We start from the raw sequence: 14,404 nt of genomic DNA, 5'->3' as shown, positions 1-14,404 counted from the left end.
TGGAAAGAGTCTGCAAAGACGCTTCCCCCGAGGTGCTGCCCTGTGCACTCTGCAGACCCAGGCAGGCCCTGTGCCCAACACACAGTGGACGATGAAGTCTCCTCCCATGCCTGCCTGGAGCAGAGCCCGGCTCCACAGCAGTAAAAAAAGGAGGGAACCAACACCCCACTGGCAGTCCAAGACATTCATTAGCCGCCCTGGGATCCCTGGGAGGCCTCCTTAGCCCCTGCGGAGAACATGGTCAGCACGGGCAGCAGCTTGGGTCTGCCACCAGCTCTCGGGGTAGCCGCTGATTAGGTGTGAGATCGAAGAATCAATAGGTTTATATTCCGATTATGACTAAAACCCTTTTTATTTTTTATTTTTTTTATTTTTAAGAGTTCTGGTTGCTGGTGACTTTTTAGAGTTTTTCTTAGCTGCGTTTTCTAAACTGTAGTCTGAAAACATACTGGTTATGGTAGAAGAACCATAATGAAGATGTTTTACTAAAATAAAATGATCGTTTTATAGTTGGCTTTTGAGATTTGCTCCAGTTTGTTTTTTGAGACCGATCCCCACCTTCTGGTTTTAGCTTAATGTCTTGCAAGCAGGCCGCATCACCACTCAGATATTAAAAATGCTCAATATTCTGAAAACTATGGGTCAGGAAGGTACGAGGCCTTTTGTTAAATCACGTAAAAAGTAGGCACATTGTCCTTTCACTAATGAGAAATTAAAACCCTCAAATATTTGTATTCACTTGCCCCTCCCACCTTTATTCTGAATGTTTTGTTGTTGATTTGTAATTATGTTTTGGGCTCAATAACTGGTCTTCTTTTATCTATACTAAAATTAGGAACAAATTTTCAAAGTGTTATATGTTGAACACCACAAATGTTTTAATAATATTTCCCAAAATATGTGGTTGGTGCATCCTTCTCTCTTACTGTGTACTTTTATTTATTTATTTTATTTAAATTCGATTAGCTAACTTATAGTACATCGTTAGTTTTTGCTATAACAGTCAATGATTCATTAGTTGCGTACTTTTAAATTTCTATTTGCTCAACTACAGAGCACATGTTTTGGAATCTCAAGAACCAGATTCTAGGTTCCCCTGATGTGGGAGGGCTGGTCAGTGGCTTTAGACCCAGAAACATGGAGTTTCCTCAGCTCTGCTGTTTGTCCTCCACGAAGCTCATTTTCCTCATCTGGAAAATGGTGGTTACATTGCTTTCTTCATGAGATTATTATGAGGACAAAATGAGGTAATGCCTATAAATCCTTTTGCACTGTGACTGGCACATCATAAATGCTAAATTACTCTCCATTCCTTTTCTTCCCTCTTAATCATACATAAAAATATTTCAAGTTTATGTAGCTAAACCCCCATGCCGTTGAGAGAGTCCTCTGTTCTCCTGACCTCCTGCCTCATGTGTGACTCATCTGTGGAGTCGGGGTTGAAGTTGACAACAGGCAAAAATATCTCAACTCTCTTTAACAAGTCAATCTAAATCAATGATTGTATGTCAACAACAATGGTACAATGGAAATCTTTAATAAAGGTTTCTTCCTCCCAGAAAAAAATGTCTACGAGTTTTAGGCCCTCAACTGAAGGTGTTGACAGGTAGCAGTCAGCAGAGTGAATGCAGATTTCCTCATAAGAATCCCTTTGTTTCTTTGTTTAGCACCGTTTTACAGAACACCTGCTACCAGAATTCTAGGATTGGGATGACAAGTTAATCATCAGTTTCCAGAATTAAACCCACATTCAAAATACTCTATCTCACTGATGCCAGTGACATGGAGCCCACCCCAGAGCTTCCACTGTGTTCCATGAAAGAAGAATATAAAATACCGGGGCTTCCCCCATAAAGTATTTATCAAGCTTGAGTTGCATTAGATCTAACACTCGTCCACTGTGTCCTTCCTTAGGAAGCTGGTTATAGTTCGTAACTCAAAAGCAAGGCAAGATCCATGCAAATGAATGCAAGTCACCCATGTTTACACACAAGGACAAGTCCTTAATGCCTCGCTGAATCAGACCTTTGAAGAGATGAAGTTCAACCTTTGTTTGTTTCTGGTTACAAACTTTCCCATGTTGGCAGTGGAAGAGACTGTCCTCACAGAACATTTAATGTGTAAACCCAGCCATCACAAAGGCATCTTCTACATCCTCCCTTATAGCTGGACATTCGGGTTTCCCGCAAACAGTGACCACGCAAAAATAAAGTAGGAAACAAACAAACAAACAAACGTGGAATCAGCCAGGTCTCAGCTCAATTCCTGGCTTCATTGCTTCATCAATGCTCTAATTCAGGTTCAGAAATTAATTCACCTGATCTTTAGTTTCTCCCAGGTGTTCACAAGACCAGACACACAGAATGCTCTTACTCCCTTTGTTTCCCTGGCCTGGGTAGATCCTGTCTGCTTTTCTGTAACTCCTGCTCCTGATCTTTTTCCAGCCTCACCATTATTTATCTTGTATAACCTCCCCTTCTCCTCATACCCATGTGATCCAGCAAGCCCTGCATCATGACAGTCTGTTCAGTTGGAGGAGACAAAAAAAGTTACTCATCAGTCCCACATCACACAGGACTTTAATCCACTCAGTAACTGAAAAGTCCAAAGGTCTGTAGGCTTCCTGCACAGTCTTCTGGACCCCCTGGGTGCCACGGCCACGTCTCTGGGATTGCGTGGGCTCTGGTCCATGCATGTGCTGCCTTTGTGTCCAGAAAGATGGCTGTCAGTATGCTGGGGCTCCCTGGGTCACAGCTGGGGAAGCCCTGAGTCTCTTCCCATATCTATTCTAAAAATGGCTTCAGCCTCACTGTATTGGGATCATCTCAAGCCATGAGTCCACTCTCCAACCAACCACTAATGTTGGGGCACCGTTAGCCCTAGATTAACTACCCTACCCAGCAAGAACACATGACTGCCACACACAGGGAAGAAGGCTGGCTTGGCTTTGGAGAAGGCAAAAAGAACTTCTATATTCCCTCATCATCACCAACACTTTCATCACACATGATTATGAAAGTTTTCTAGCTGCTCCAAAGTACAACTCATCTACAAAAATAGACTTGCACACCGGTGAAGAGACACTGCTGTATGGGAGAAATTAGGGGGAAAAGTCCAAGAGCCGAAGAGTCATTGATTAAACTTCGGCTTATTATTCACTTAATTACTGCAATGACTACAAAGGTGCCCCAAATGCACAGGGTCATGGAATTTACTACTTATTTATATTAAATTGATATGTTTTGATATAAAAGTTTGTTTACTATATGATTATATTTAGGTGAAATAAACAAAAGCAATGCATGTGGGGGGGTGAAGACAAAGGAAAGCATGAAAATATTAGGTGTGTCCATCTTTGGGATAATGGATACATTTTTAATAGTGGAAAGGAGAATACACATTAGTTTTTAAGTGATAGCACATATTATCAACAGATTCCGTAGAGAATTTGTCACATTGCAATGAAGATACGCAGCCTCTCAACGTGACTGCTTCATATAAGTAATATTTGCTATGTTTAGTTTTTTTTAAATGGCAATACCTGAGGTGCCTGGCTGGCTCAGTCGGTTGAGCGTCCAACTCTTGATTTCCGCTCAGGTCATGATCTCAGGGTCATGAGATCCAGTCCTGCATCAGGCTCTGCATTGAGCAGGGAGTTGACTTGAGATTCTCCCTTCCCCTATGCCCCTCACCACCATGTTCTCTTTCTCCCTCTCTCTCTCTCTCTTTCTCTCAAATAAATAAATCTTTTTAAAAATGCCGATACCTAATACTGAATAGATCTAGGATGGCACCTGCAATAACGCAAAACTAGTTAATACTGTGTTATTTGTCATCTCTCACACTTCTAGAATGTTCTATTCAGCTCTATTAAGCCCCCATCATGTACACCATCTTGCAGAAAAAGTAGCAAACGTGCTACATGTATATATACCTTAATAAATTGCAAAACTTCACAAAGAAATACAAATTTTACAGATGTCTTTATCTTTACAAAATCTCATTGTCACCCATTGAGAGAATGCCACCTAACAAAAACACCTATCCCAGGACACCCTATAATTCTATTTTTTCCTCTTGAAAAACCAGAGCCACGAACATCTCCCTGGCTGAATTCCCAGATGCCTGCTGCTTTAGTTTTATTACAAAGCTTGCCCATTTTAATCTGATTCTATCTTCATGATACATGAGGCTCTCCTTGCAGGGTAAGTTCATTTGAGTGCAGTTCTCTCATTTTAAATTAATCGGCTGCTTTCAACATTATCCAGATTGAAGTGTTGATTGTGTACTATTTATCTTCTTAATAAAAAAAAATTAATCTGCAAAAGATACATCAAAGAAGATGGTCTGTTCTCCACTGTGAGAGATGAAGTGGTCTGATGTTCTCACTGAGAGTAACATTTGCTTCCTCGTATTTATTTCTGGGTAGCCATTATTTTATTTAAATGTGATTGCTTTCTGGACTTTATGTTTTTAACATTATTCCCAGAACACCCATCAGATTCACTCCAGATCTCATTGAGACAGGAGCAGCATGCTGGCAGGAATGCTGAAAAGCGCCTCCTAATTTCCACTTTTAAGCCAACACCCCCTAGTATCCCGTTTTAGGACCAAAGATGTAACACCCACACCAAAAGCAAATATTGCAAAGAGATGATCTGGTCTACAGAACACTCCTCCCTCCCACCTGCTCAGTGCAATCCCTTCCTGACAGCCCCTCATCGGCTGCTCCCCCAACCACCTTCCTCCTTCCCATTCTACCATGTTATGTGGGAAGACGTGCTCATTCATAAATGCCAGAGAGGACCAGGGAACGTGTCCACATAAGCCTAAAATATTTGATCCCATTCTAATTAGTGCAGGATTCTACTTGCCAAGAGGTCAGGCCTGTGTGTCCTTGAAGAACAGGTACATATGGTTACTTCAAAGTTAAGAGAAGACACAGAAAGACATGGGTTTTTCTATAAAACTATGCTCAAAGGAATAAATAAACAAGATGAGGGGGTCATGGTAAAAACATTAGTAGAGCCCTGAGATTAAGTCTTGTTCTCTGATTCTTTTCTTCACTCAACTCTTTCTTCACTCAACTCTTCATCCTCAACCAGTGTGTGCCAGGAACCAACCACACGCCATGGAATGCAGCAGTAAACCATAGAGTCACAGCCCTGCCCTCATGGTGGATGCAATCCATGAGTCCAATAACAACACAAACATTCATAGAGCCTCATTAGACGCCAGGCACTGCTCTAGATGTTTTCTACAGATTCATTATTTTAACTCACAAAAATACTATGTGTAAGTCACTATCACTGTCCAAATTTTTACAGATGAAGAAACACAGGAACAGAAATTCTAAATATCTGGCCCCAAAATATACAGCTGGCCAACTTCAGAACAAGCATCCATGGCCCCTGCAGCTGGATCAATGGTCCCTGCCAACCTCAGCACTCATCCTCACAACAAGGCAAGATTACAGAATCTAAAGGGCCAGAAGTCAAGGTAGAGATCATCTTATCAAAAACTCCAGTGCTTTGGAATAAGGAGACTAAAGCCCAGGGAGAGCTACTGAGAGAGCACACTGTAGGAACATGTCCCCACATGCATGCAACCTTCCCTCATTCAAGACTAGCTAAAGCCATGCACGTGTTCCATGCTACCCGCATCACTTCACCCCGCTTTCCCTGACCTGCACAGAGCAAATGAGTGTATTTGAACAGTGCTGTCTGTCTTTTAACTTCAGCTTCTCCCAGTTGGTTCACTGTACTTCCTCTCAATATCTCCTAATATACCCTGTATATGTACTTCCAAGTCTCATGTCTTGACAATAGGCATAGCACGCCAGCAAGGGTCTTCACACAGTGTCCAGATCTCCCATGTGTGGTATGATGGTTTCCCCTAAATGTATCTATGACCAATAAGTGAGTAGTTGACCTCCTGAAGCACCTGCGAAGATCAGAACCAACCCCAAATATTCATTACACTCTAAGCATAGCGGAAGTCTCCAAAATGACAGAGTAGAGGAATAGGAAAGGGAGGGTAACATAAGACATAAGGACTAACTGAACAGAGAGGAACCCACAGTCATCTCTGCTCCACCAAATATGAGCTCTTCTCTTGGCTTGCTTGTCCTCATTGTAAAATGATGACTAAGAGGATACCGCCTCTAGAACTTTGACTACCTCACAGCAAGTGCTCTAAAACTGCCACTCTGATTATTAATGAGTAAGATTTAATCCTCTGTTGGTTACTTGGGTGATATCACTTTACAAGAAAGTTTATCACTTTTGATTTGTGCACTTTACCATGTTCATGACATACTAATATACATGAGATCTGAAATCACACAGACCTGAGTATATATCTCCAGACATTCGCTCCTACCTTTGAAGCTGGGCAAGTCTCCTCATCTATCCCAGCCTCCACTTATAAATAAAAACAATCACACCTCCCAGAGTTTTCCCAGGAGAGTAAGAGTTCTGCACATATCAAATCATCGGGAACACAATGTCTTCCCTTGATAATTCTCATAAGCGAAGGGACTGTGTCTTTTTCACCACCATTTCTCCCAAATGTCCATCATGGAATATCTTAACAAATGTCTTGTTTAAATTACCTATTATGTGATTAAATTCCCTATCTTTCTCAAAGAGATAGCATAGCACATGTCATATCAACATGACAGGAGAGTTTCATTTCAGACAGTACCAGACTTGAGAACTTGGATATTTCTTTACACAACCCAAGTGGCGGACAAGATTTGCTGGATAATAGTTTCTTCTCCCACCGAGGTTGAGCACAAAGTCCTGCTGAGTTTGTTAATACAGTCCTTCAAGACCTGGCTTGAACTGGGCTGTCCCTGGCCAAGAGACGCGGCGCGAGGCGATGAGTATTTATGTATGTAATTACCTGATTTGCATAGCTAATTGCCCTCTGTTGCTCGTGCAGCACGGCCAGTGCCAGCAGCCTAGACGCGGGGCTCAGAGCCAACAACGGGCCAGTGCAAACTCTCTCTGCAATTCATTTGCTGAATGGCTTAGACAAATCACTTGGAGCCTCCACATCTCCATTCCCCACTCTCCGTAACAGTGGCGATGGTTTAGACTTGTTTACTAATTAGCTGACTTAGTTAATAAATTTAAATTGCTTTGTAGATAGGTGATATCGAGTGCGAGTAAGTATTAATTATTGTGATTTGTGAACACTTCTGAAGTAGTGAGTCTTGTATGCAAATGAGGCAATAACTAGCCTAATTTGGTAAAAAGAGAAATAAATGCTAAGTAGAAGTTGTGTCAGCAAGTGCAAATGTTTACAGGAAAGCAGAAAGGAAGAATTAGAAGACTCTTTGGTGGGAAATTGTCCTTGGACTGCCAAATTAATCTGTTGTTTGAGGCATCTAAAACAGACTGAGTGACCCAGCGAGTTGGCGAGAGTCCCTCACTGGGACAGCCTCTCCGCCTTGGGGAGGGCCAGCAACATTCTGAGCAGGTGGCCCAACAGCTACTCAGGCTGTCCTTGATGGCAGTTCATTATTAGATTCAATACCCCTGAACTGAATGTGTATCAGGAACCACACACTCTGTTGGATGATTGGCGGGAGGAGTGTGCCCATCAGACAGACTTGTACTAATGAGTTCTTTTCAGCCTTTGGGGAATTCATAATTTAAGAGAGAACTACACATAGAAGTGATTGAAAAGCTGTAATGGATGCATGGGTAAGAGAAATCAGGAGAGGCTTCTTTTCTTCAGAGCAGGTGTTGTTTGGATGGGATCCTGAATAAATAAGTAGGAATTAACCAGGAAGACAATGCGAAAAGGGGTCCTGGGGGCAGAGCATGTAGCTTTGTCTTTCGAGCAATTGGATAAGCAGGCCATTCCAGCCACTGTATTGAGTATGGACAGGACAGGATCAGGGACAGGCAAACCAGTTGGGAGATGATATAACAGATGACAGGAGAAATCAGCACGTGGCCAAGGCGAGTATATACATCAGTACATTATCACCTAGAAAACCAGATCCTGTACCAAAGACAGAATTTCAAGTCTACAGAAAGACCTCTTCCCTTAGACAATGAAAATTCCCTTTTCAGGGAACCCCAAAGAATCAAAACCATGACAAGGTAGGAAGAGTATAAAAATGTCAGGTTTTAAAAAAAAAATGTCAGGTTTATGCCATTAAATGTGTAAATCTTAGGGAGTCAAATGCCTTAATTGCCTTTATATAATGAATATTTGTTTCTGCAATGATTTATATGAGAGAATAACCATTTCTCTCTTCCTTACCCACCCACTTGATACACCTGACCTCCCTCCCAAACTAGGATTATATAGTGGATATTTGTCAATGTGGGTTTCCTGGGAGCTGAACCCCTTCTATTTTGTCTATATTCATAGCCAATGACCTAAGTAAGAAAGGATAAAAGCAGCCACTTATTTATATCCACTATGTCTTTGTCGTGTGCTTCTTTATTTCTTTTTAAAGATTTATTTATTTATTTTAGAGAGAGAGAGAGAGAGCAAGGGGAAGGGCAGAAGGAGAGAGAGAGTCTCAAGCATACTCCTCACTGAGCCAAGCCTGAAGCGGGGCTTGATCTCACAAACCTGAGCTCACGACCTGAGCTGAAATCGGGAGTTGGATGCTAAACCTACTAAGCTACCCAGGCACCCCGCCTTGTGCTTTTATATAACCCTCTCATCTAAGCTTGTTATCCATGTAAGGACGGCGTTATTATCCCAGTTTCCAGAAACAGAAACCAAGCCCAAAAAAGGTAGGTGATTTGCAAATAACACAGAAACAATATATGTTTGCCTGACTTCCAACCCACACCCTTCCTATTTCACCAAAGTACAGTTATACCTGAGACAGGTGAGTTTGGTTATCTGTAATAAATGTCATCTTACAGCTTATGCAGAAAGAGGGCAGCATGACAGAACAAAATTAAGAAAATGGGTGCTTATTTTTAGGTTTTACTGTATTATTAGTAAATGACCCCTAATATCCTGCAGAGATAGAAGCTGTGTTGATTTTACCTTTCCAGTGTCAGGAAGAAAAAGGAAGGAAGGAAGGAAGGAAGGAAGGAAGGAAGGAAGGAAGGGAGGAAGAAAGAGAGAGAGAGGAAGGAAGGAAGGAAGGAAGGAAGGAAGGAAGGAAAAGAAAGAGAAAGAGAGAGAAAGAAAGAGAAAGAGGGAGGAAGAAAGGAAATGAAAGAAAGAGAAAGAGAGGAAAGATGGAAGAAAAGAAGAAAGGAAGAAGGAAGGAAGGAAGGGAAAGAAAGAAGAAGGAAAGAAAGAAAGAAAGAAAGAAAGAAAGAAAGAAAGAAGAAAGAAAGAAAAGAAGAAAGAAAGAAAGAAAGAAAGAAAAGAAGAAAGAAAGAGAAAGAAAAAAGAAGAAAGAAAGAAAGAAAGAGAAAAAAGAAAAGAAAGAAAGAAAGAAAAGAAGAAAGAAAGAGAAAGAAAAGAAGAAAGAAAGAAAGAAAGAAAGAAAGAAAGAAAGAAAGAAAGAAAAAAGAAAAGAAAGAAGGAGAAGAAGGAAGGAAGGAGGAAGGAAGAAGAGAAATGGGAGAAAATATTCACAAATCCTATATCTGATAAAGAATGTATATCCAGAATACATAAAGAGTTCTAACAACTCAATATAAAGACAAAGAACCCAATATTAAAATAGGCAAATATTTGCATACACATCTTTCCATGAATATGTACAAATGGCCAATAGGCACATGGAAGAGTACTCAATATCATTAGTCATTAGGGAAAATCAATTTAAAAGCACAATGAGATACCACTTCACACTCACTAGAATGGTTAAAATAAAAAAAGACAGAGATTATTCATTTTTTAGGTGTTGTGTTTTTTAAGTTCTTTATATATTTTGGATACTAACCCTTTATCAGATATGTCATTCACAAATATCTTCTCCCATTCTGAAGGTTGCCTTTTAGTTTTGTTGATTGTTTCCTTCACTGTGCAAAGCCTTTTACTTTGACGTAGTCCCAATAGTTAATTTTTGCTTTGTTTCCCTTGCCTCGAGACACCTAGTAAGAAATTCCTATGGCTGATATCAGAGAAAACACTGCCTGTGTTCTCCTCTAGGATTTTAATGGTTTCAGGTCTCACATTTAGGTCTTCAATCTATTTTGAATTTATTTTTGCATATGGTGTAAGTGGTCCAGTTTCATTCTTTTGCATTTAACTGTCCAGTGTTCCCAAGACCATTTGTTGAAGAGACTGTCTTTTTTCCATTGGATATTCTTTCCTGCTTTGTCAAAGGTCAATTGACCATATAACCATGGGTCCATTTTTAGCTTTTCTGTTCTGTTCTATTGCTCTGTATGTCTATTTCTTGTACCAGTACCATACTGTTTTGATCACTACAGCTTTGTAATATATCTTGAAGTCCGGAATTGTGATGCCTCCAACTTTGTGTTCCTTTCTCAAGGCTGCTTTTGCTATTTTGGGTCCTTTGTGGTTCCATACAAACTTTAGGATTATTTGTTCTAGCTCTGAAAAATGCTGTTGGTATTTTGATAGGGATTTCATGAAGTGTGTAAATTGCCTTGGGTAGTATAGACATCTTAACAATATTTGTTCTTCCAATCCATGAGCATGAAATGTCTTTCCATTTCTTTGTGTCACCCTCTATTTCTTTCATAAGTATTTTATAGCTTTTAGAGTACAGGTCTTTCACCTTTTTAGTTGGGCTTATTCCTAGGTATCTTATATATAAAGAACTTATTAAACTCAACACCCTAAAAATGAATAATCAAATTTTTAAAAATGGTAGGAGACATGCATAGACATTTTTCCAAAGAAGACATACAGATGGCCAACAGACACATGAAAAGGTGTTCAACATTACTTGTTGTCAAGGAAATACAAATCAAAACTACAATGACATATCACCTCACGCCGTCAGAATGGCTAAAATCAACAACACAAGAAACAACAGGTGTTGGTGAGAATGCAGAGAAAGAGGAATCCTCCTGCACTGTTGGTGGGAAGGCAAACAGGTGCAGCCACTGGGGAAAACAGTATAGATGCTCTCAAGGGGCATTGGGTGGCTCAGTTAAGCATCTGCCTTCAGCTCAGGTCATGATTCCAGGGTCCTGGGATTGAGCCCCGCATCGGGCTCCTTGCTCAGCAGGGAGTCTGCTTCTCCCTCTGCCTCTGCCCCTTCCCCTGCTAATGCTCTTTTGCACACTCACTCTCTCATGAATAAATAAAATCTTAAAAAAAAAAAAAAGCTCCTCAAAAGTTACAAATAGAGCTACCCTATAATCCAGCAATTGCACTACTAGGTATTTATCCAAAGGATACAAAAATACTAAGGGATGCCTGCACCCCAAAATTTATAGCAGCATTATCAGCAATAGCCAAACTATGGAGATAGCCCAAATGTCCACCAACTGATGAATTGATAAAGAAGTGATACACACACACACACACACACACACAATGGACTATTACTCAGCCATACGAAAGAATGAGATCTTGCCATTTGCAAGGATGTGGATAGAGCTAGGGAGTGTAACGCTAAGCGAAATAAGTCAGTCAAAGGAAAACAAGCACCAAATGATCTCACTCATATGTGGAATTTAAGAAACAAAACAAATGAGCATAGAAAAAAAAACAGAGAGAGGCAAACCAAGAAACAGCCTCTTAACTCTAGAGAACACACTGCTGGTCACCAGAGGGGAGGGGTGTGGGGGATGGGGGCACAGGTGATGGGGCTGAAGGCGTGCACCTGTTGTGATGAGCACCAAGTGATGTTAGGAAGTGTCGAATCACTGTATTGTACACCTGAAACAAATGCAACATTGTATGTTAATTAACTGGAATTTAAATTTTTAAAAACAGACAAAGAATAACAAATGCTGGCAGAAGTGTGGAGAAATTAAAATTTTGACACTTTACTGATGGGAATATAAAATACATGTGGTAGCATGGATGAGCTTCAACCACATTATGCAAGTTACAAAAACCAGTCACCAAACAATAAAAGGAAAAGGAAAGAAAACACGTACTTACGAGTCTATCATCTTAAAAGTCCATAATAGGAGAATCTAAGAGAGAGGAGATCAAGTCAGGGAACAAATGCCAAGTGCCTGATGATAGGCACAGGCTTCTTGGGGGGTAATGGCAATGCTCTAGAATTAGATTACAGAGATGAGTTCTTAGTAAATATTCCAAGAAGCGTTATTTACATTGAGTAGGTGAACTTTGTGGTGTGTAAATTTTCTCTCAATACAGCTGTCCACATAAAAAGGAATGCTATGAAGTCAATTGATAATTATACCCCTGACATGTTTTCCTACTCTGTAACTCTAAAATTTTAATAATTGTTCTTGTCCGTGGCTGACCAACCTGAGAGGCAGGTGACCCTCTCAGAGCAACACAGTGAATGAGCAGCTGGTGTCTACACCAGACCTACACTGAAAGTAGCAATTCCAGCTGCGTCTGTCTGCGCAGTGACGAGGAAACAAGCTCCATCATGTTTTTAACGAACAAATATTATTCAAATGGAAGGACCTGATATGTTTTGGAGATTGTGTGTTTAATCTCACTATAAATTTTTGCTGTCTCTATTATTATTCCTGTTTTATGGCTGATAAAACCAAGACACAGGGAAGATCTTTTTTTAATTTCACACAATAAGTTGCCCAAATGCACATTTCCTTGACTTCGAAATGGGAGCTCTTTTCTTCTATGTACATTATGCTTCTTTCTTTAGAAGTTCAAATCCCTAATAGTTAATTATTTGTTTCAAAGCTATCAAAAAGTTATGGAAAACAAAGTTATTTCCTTACAACTTGTACGAAGAAATGGGCACCAAAGGATTGCAAAAACTGTCAGAAGTAAATGCAATGTGCATGAATGATGACACTCATTCCATTTTTAATCGGGTGTTCCTGAAAATGTTTAAATAGTGCAGTACTACATAGAACCTACATTTCATTTGCTTTTCTTTAATTCTTATAAAATATATTTCATCTTATTTTTTCCTTCTTAAAAAAGGCAACGTAATTAATGCTCTGGTGCTTAAAGAACAACAACAACAAAAAAAATCTTTCCATCCTAGAACAGGTGTTAAATTAGCCACAAGAGGACTCTCATGTTATTTCCCAAATGTAATACAATAGAATTACAAGGAATGCATCATTAAAAAGGGAAATGCTTTTTAAACTCCTATTCACCAGTCTAAATTAATAGCTTCTAGGGTTATTGGTTCCCAGAAGGAAACAAGCTGAATTTGTTTTCCCCTACATATGAATAATCATGTCCATCATGTTCTACTGGAAGAAAACATTCAAGAATGATGAATGTTCTTAGTTATGAGAAGTAAACGGTGCACAGTCGGAGGGATGTTGAGAGGGGACACGGATAATGGAGTGTGCTTCGGGAAGCTTGGGTCTGCAGACAAAGGCAGCAAAAGGCAGTAATCAAGGAGGAGAGCTCAGTCCAGTACGAGATGGGATCCCTATTACGTGCCAACCAGCATTGCATGAGAAATATTTTGCCTGTCAGAGAGTTTAAGGTCTTCCCAATCTTAGTCCAGCACAGTGAGTTTCATTTTTGGACAACAGGGAGACTGAAGCCTGGGAGATGGGAATAAGTAATTCCTAAGACAAAGTAACTTTCATTATGGCTCTCTCATGAAAAAGAAAAATCGTTCACATTAGCAGGTTAACCTAGTGTAATAAATGATCTATACACGTGCAATGTTCTTATGAATCCTGTGAGCTACTGCTGTCCACATGTTCCAGGTGAGAACACTAAGGGTAGAGCGGTTATGTGCACCCAAGCGTAGCTGGCCTGTATCCACCACGTGGAGCGCTTCAGTTCCAAAGCCATCATCCCCATCCCCGTGGACATCCCCTTCCCTTGGAGGAGTAGGCAGACAAAAGGCTGAAGACAACCAAAAAGCAAAAGAATCAGGAGGGCCCAGATCCTGGGAAGTACTGTAAGGCATTTGTAATAGTCAGCTCTGGCTTAATAACAAACAACCTCAGAATCTCCATGCCATACATGTAGAAGCATTTATTTCCTGCTCACATGTTAGCGTATGGCGTATGGCTGGGGCAACTTCCTTCCACATGTCTTCTGCAGGACCAACAGGCTACCGGACTCTGTTCTTTCCAGATCAATGGCAGAAGCTCAAGAGAACTTGCCCAGCATGCAAGCACAATGGAAACCCTTATGTCCCCTCAGCTGTTACCCCTGTGGCCAAAACAAGTCACAAGACATAGCCCATGGCTGAGGGATGAGGAAGTCCATTTTGCCTCTGTGAGGTATGAAGAACAGGGCCGATAAATCAATCAGCCCCAGCTTCTTTTTTTTTTTTTTAAGATTTTTTTTTTTTTGACAGAGAGAGAGATAGCAAGAGAGTGAACACAAGCATGGGGAGCGG

This window comes from Ursus arctos, unplaced genomic scaffold (genome assembly GCF_023065955.2).
Source record: "Ursus arctos isolate Adak ecotype North America unplaced genomic scaffold, UrsArc2.0 scaffold_3, whole genome shotgun sequence".
NCBI classification, from domain to species: domain Eukaryota; kingdom Metazoa; phylum Chordata; class Mammalia; order Carnivora; family Ursidae; genus Ursus; species Ursus arctos.
Note: the sequence above shows the minus strand (reverse complement) of the source record.